The sequence below is a fragment of the Limulus polyphemus genome, unplaced genomic scaffold (assembly GCF_000517525.1).
Source record: "Limulus polyphemus unplaced genomic scaffold, Limulus_polyphemus-2.1.2 Scaffold2958, whole genome shotgun sequence".
Classification (NCBI taxonomy): Eukaryota; Metazoa; Arthropoda; class Merostomata; order Xiphosura; family Limulidae; genus Limulus; species Limulus polyphemus.
In genome coordinates, this window is record NW_013668568.1 from 1 (window position 1) to 6,224 (window position 6,224).

General features: G+C 29.2%; 1 protein-coding gene across 4 annotated transcripts in view; it reads left to right on the forward strand.

The window, feature by feature from the left end:
- The first annotated feature begins 1,720 nt into the window (after positions 1-1,720).
- Positions 1,721-6,224, forward strand: part of LOC106468306 (glutamine-rich protein 2-like) — a 48,788-nt gene continuing 44,284 nt past the window's right edge. For all 4 annotated transcript variants that reach the window (XM_013928725.2, XM_022396647.1, XM_022396648.1 and 1 more), the window contains exons 1-2: positions 1,721-1,813; positions 4,370-4,403. The gene's annotated coding sequence lies outside the window, so the exon portion shown is untranslated. The remainder of the gene's footprint in view (positions 1,814-4,369; positions 4,404-6,224) is intronic.

Below are 6,224 nucleotides of genomic sequence, written 5' to 3' on the forward strand. Positions count from 1 at the left end.
AGGTTGACTAATGTGTTTAGGTAAAGATGTTTTTTTAAAAGGAATATCTGTTGATACCACAGGTTGACTAACGTGTTTAGGTAAAGCTGTTTTTATAGAAGGAATATCTGTTATTACCACAGGTTGACTAACATGTTTAGGTAAAGATGTTTTTTTAAAAGGAATATCTGTTGATACCACAGGTTGACTAACGTGTTTATGTGAAGCTGTTTTTAGAAGGAATATCTGTTGATACCACAGGTTGACCAACACAGTTTAGGTGGAACATCCTTTGAAAGAACAGCTGTTGATACCACAGATTGACCAACATGTTTTATGTTAATCTGTTTTTAGAAGGAATGGCTATTGATACGGACAGATTGACCAACATGTTTTATGTTAATCTGTTTTTTAGAAGGAATAGCTGTTGATACCACAGGTTGACTAACGTGTTTATGGTGAAGCTGTTTTTTTAAAAGGAATATCTGTTGATACCACAGGTTGACTAACGTGTTTAGGTAAAGATGTTTTTTTAAAAGGAATATCTGTTGATACCACAGGTTGACTAACGTGTTTAGGTAAAGATGTTTTTTAAAAGGAATATCTGTTGATACCACAGGTTGACTAATGTGTTTAGGTAAAGGTGTTTTTTTTAGAAGGAATAGGTCATGTCAAGTGCTGTTCCTCAGATTTATACTTTTTAATTATTTAAGGCAACATTAACTCCTTAGAATTCTTATTGAATGATAAGTGGTGAAGTTTAACCTTCTTTCAGATGTTACTTTTGTTATAAGTTAAGTCATGGTTACAAGTGTATAAAACTTTTATTTTAAGTTAAGTCCTGGCTACCAGTGTATAAAACTTTTATTACAAGTTAAGTCCTGGTTACAAGTGTGTAAAACTTTTATTATAAGTTAAGTCATGGGTAAAAGTGTGTAAAACTGTCTTTTAAAGAAAATCTATATAGAAATATTGTATAAATATATATGTATGTGTGTGTGTGTAATCCTATGAAACCATATTACATACACGTTTTGAAAGTCAGTCTACATTTTAATATACATGCACACATGTATACATACTCCTATACAAATCTATGAGATGCTTTATTTTGAAAGCGAGGTAACATTTTTTATGGAAATAGCCTATACACGTATATGTATATAATGAAAACTATATTTTGTCTTACAAAGTTTAGTTGTAAATTTTTATATATGTTACTTACAACTGATTTTGTAGTAGTTAAAAGCCTTTGGTCTCAATTTATCATCGTATCCATATTTCACAAAGTGTGTAACTAGAGGTGGAATGACAGCCATCTGAACATCTTGGTTTATATACTTAAAGAAATCTATAATTACAATATTCCCATACTGCTCAACATTAAATATAACCTATAGAAATATGTTGTTGTTTTTAACTTGTGGAGGAGGCTATAAAGAACCTTCATGTTTTATTTGATAACCCACACTTTAGCTTATATTGTATGAAGGCAATGGAAAATATGATATACTTATGTAAATTAAACTTTATTTAAACATTAATATTTAGTTAGCTGTTCTTTGTTTTGTCTTTAGTAATTTTCTGTACAGAGTTTTCTGCTATTTTAAATTTTTTTATTAAAAGCATTTACTTGTTCAATATGAATACTTATATTTTTAAGTTTAATGTGAGCTTATAAATAATTTTCTGTTGTTCAAAATGATATGGCTTAATTCAACTAATGTTGTGTGTTGTAAAGCTTCAGAAGGTAGTGGAAGAAAACTTGACTGAACAAGAGAAACTCTGTTTAAGACTTAATAAGCTGGAGACAAGAACATGCCAAATTGTAAATGTAAGTTTATCATTTTTTTAGCAGAGTTGTAATTACATTCTTATATTGAATGTGATGATAGCTCTTATAATTAGTATAATTTAAAGTATTCCTTGATTTGTTTTGATCCAGATTATTACAAACTGAAATTATTCAGTATAAACAAATGTATAAATTATAATAAATAATTAATAACAATGTTTTATATTTACACAGTAAAAACTTTATTGAAGCAGAATGGCTTCCACTATAAAATAGAAATATCACTCTACACGTACATGTTTCGACGTGATCTACATCATCCTCAGATTATTTTATACTTTCCCTTTGTTGCATTACTTCATTGTTATTTGCATATTTCCTTAGTGTAGTTGAAAAAACAAAAATTATAACATATCTTGCCATATATCAACGTATTGACTTGTTGGTCCTTTGTCTCTATTTAATACTTGTTTTTGTTTTTAATATTTCATTATTTCTAATGTTTTTCTAATATTTAATGATATAAAACTTTGAGGCTGAGCTAAAACTAAAGTTTTTTCCGTAATATTGTATGTTGGGTAGTTTTTACATGTTCGGCTATAGCTGAAATTTCTTTTTTATTATTTCTTATGTAACTTTTGTGTTTTTGCAATCTATATTTTAAATTTCTTTTTGTTTGACCAATATAAACACTACCACATTTACATTCTGTCTTGTATATACCTGTTTTATCTGCTAATTCTATTCTGACTTTAGTATTCCCTATCATATCTTTTATCTTATTTATTGGTATGAGATAGGGTAAAAATTCTGATACTTTTTAAATACTTTATATAATTGACTTGTTAAACCTGGAATGTAAGGTAAACTTACATTTTTTTTTTCATAAACAGATTTTAATATGATATTTTAAACTGAATTTGCATTTTTGTTAAACTTCTTAAATGGTTTGTCTACTATATTTGGTTCAAATCCTCTATCAATAGCTAGTTACTTAATTAATAACAAATCATTATTTAAATCTTCCTGTCTTGAACATATTTTCAAAGCTCTATAGTTTTAGCTCAGCCTCGAGGTTTTATGTCATTAAATATTAGAGAAACATTAGAAATAATGAAATATAAAAATCAAAAACAAGTATTAACTAGAGATGAAGGACCAGCAAGTCAATATGTTGATATATGGTGAGATATATTATTATTATTTTTTTTCAATTACACTAAGGAAATATGCAAGTAACAATGAAGTAATGCGACAAGGGGAAAGTATAAAATAGTCTTGAAAGTTACTCCTGATGATGACGTAGATCACGTCGAAACGTACGTGTAGAGTAATATTTCTATTCCAAAGTGGAAGCCGTACTGCTTCAATAAAGTTTTTATTGTGTAAATATAAAACCTTGTTTTTAATTATTTATTATAATTTAAAAATTTTTTAAACACAAGTGCCAGTAGTGCATATTTAAACAAATGTGTGTTCCAGTAACTCTGAACATTTATTGTTATCCAAGGCTCTCTGAACTTTTTATCATAATTTTAAAGTTTTTTGTGATGACATAGTTTCGTTTAGATATAATAGTTTATGTATAATCAAATATAGATCAATTTTGTGATAAGTGATTTAATAATTTATTTGTTTCCTAAGGCTACATAAGTAACGAAATCTTTCCAAGAAAAACTCTTTTTTTTTTTACAACTAAATGTTGATTTACTGTCAGTTACATGAGTTCAGGTTTGAGTAAAAGCATTTAAACTGAATAGTACTATACAATCTTACAGTGGCTAATAACTCTAAGCTTAACTCAGTACTTACTGTTTACTTATGTAGTGATTTTTGCATGGTTTTGTGTATTCATCCCTACCTTATTTCTGCACTTTTTGCCATCCCTACATCATACTAAATTTTTTATTACTTTTATATTAGTATCAAGTGGTTTTACATTATAATAGGTCAGTTTGTATATATTATTAATTGTAGTATCAAGTGGTTTTACAATTAGAATAGTTCAGTTTGTATATATTAGTAATTTTAGTATCAAATGGATTTAATTAGAATAGTTCAGTTTGTATATATATATTAGTAATTGTAGTATCAAGTGGTTTTACATTAGAATAGTTCAGTTTGTATATATTAGTAATTGTAGTATCAAGTGGTTTTGCATTAGAATAGATCAGTTTGTATATATTAGTAATTGTAGTATCACGTGACTTTAAAGTATCATACTGCACAAATATAAATAGTGTTTTAGAGAATGTCTTTTATGATGCAGCCCAGCTAATGAGTTCTGTTATTGACTGAAATGTCTCTTAGGCAGTGGTTTGTGATAGACAAAAAACAGCTCTAAAATTCAATTTTTTACACACTTATGATTTTGAATCCAAAATGCACAAATTAAGATGAATGTGAAAAAAAAAAAAAAACATCTGCATTTTACATGGTTATTATCACATATTTGAAGTCTATTGGTTTTCAGTGCCTCGATAAATTCTGACATTGAAACCATAAGTTTAAAATAGCTTCTTTTTTAACACTTTGAAACTGAAACTATACATAAACATAACATGTTGATCATACTTGATAATTTTTCCCAAATAGGGGGCAGTTGATCAAGAAGCTTTAAAAGTCTTAGGTAAGTAGAATCATGGTTATGTTCTTTCTCATCCCTGTAGTTTATGCTCCTTATAATTCAGTGAAAGAAAGTACTCTGTCATAACAATTTTCATGTTACAGTATTTAGTTTATAAATTTTGTTGTTATAATATTTTTGAAAGAGCACTTATATTCTCCTATTTTGTTGATTACGGACAATGACCCTGAAGAAGTCAAGCCCTATCAATAAACCCTATCTGGAAATATCATACCTTACTGTTAAATTTACCCAATCAAAGTTCAATGTACCCTTGCGCTATATTATATATATATATATATGTAGTTTCAATCCATTCATTGTAGTTGACGAACCTGATGATGCCATGTTAACTTGGTGAAATGTTGTACTTTCATTAAAATTTGCACTGTTGCTCCTTATAATTGTTTAAAACTTGATGAAAATATCCCCTGAGGATTAAAGGGTCTGTATTCTGACTGTTTTCCTGTGGTTGGTTTATTCTCTGGTTTGAGGAATCCCTTGGCTTTTTCCTTGAAGTTAGTTTTGCTCCATAGCATGACAAATCTTGTGGATTATCTTCTTACGTTAGTTTTGCTCTCTAGTTTGAGAAATCCTATGGCTCATCTTCTGAGGTTAGTTTTGCTCCATGAACTAAAGGATCCTGTGATTCCTCTCCCAAGGTTAATTTTATTTCCTAGAACATAGAATCCTGTGATTTGTCTCCTGAGATTACTTTTACTTCCTAGATGAATCCTGTAGCTCTTCTCCTGATGTGAGTAGTGCTCCCTAAACTAATAAATCCTGTGATTCCTCTCCTGAGGTTGAATTTGCTCCATGAACTAAAAGTCCTGTTTTTCCTTCCCTAAGGATAGTTTTACTTCCTAGATGAATCCTATGGTTTCTCACCTGAGGTTTGTTTTGTTTTCTAGTATGATAAATTTTGTGGTTCATCTTCTAAGAATAGTTTACTCTCTAGATGAATCTTGTGGCTCCTCACCTTAGGTCAATTTTATTCCATAAACTAAAGAATCCTTTGGTTCTTGTCCTGAGGTTAGTTTTGCTTCTTAAGCTGAAGAACACTGTCTTTCCTCTCTTGTTGTTAGTTTTTCTTCATGGACTAAAGATTCCCATGGTTACCCTCCTTTGGTTCATGTTCTCTCTATACTGACTGAAGTTACTTTTATCACTAGGCTGTTTTCAAGTTGCTTATTATGTTTTGTAGACTGAACCATTATTTTCTACTTGCTAACACCCTTGACAAATCTATTGTTCTTCCTTCTTCTAAACATGAGTGAAACAGTATCCTGTGCATCTGAGTTCTTGTTTTTACAAAACTTTTAGGTTGTACGTTTTCACTTCAGCAGCCGGACTATAAAATTTGATTTCTATCTTCTTCTTCTAAGAAGTCTTTTATTTTTTTTACCATCTCCTATTTCTATAGAGCCATTTATAGTTTTGATGTTTAATCTGGAGGTTCTCAGCGTTTTCCTAAGTGAATTTCCCATCATTTGAATATAGTATCTTTAATCTGTAACATTAAAGAAAATTTCTAATGTAAAAAAACAACAAAAGAAACGTGCTATGTGGAACAAAGACTGTTTTGATTTTTTCAGTGTAAGAAATCCATGAGTTATTCCCATAACATATTTAGCACTTTAATATGTTCTGCTGTCAGTTAATCCCATAACATAATTAACAGATTAGTACATTCTACTGTCAGTTAACACATTAATATGTTTGGGTACTCTCATTATTAACATTATTTGTATACCATTACATAAATAAATACGTAAAAAAGGTTATTCCACGTGAGCTACTAATACACAAAACTGAATGTAATCA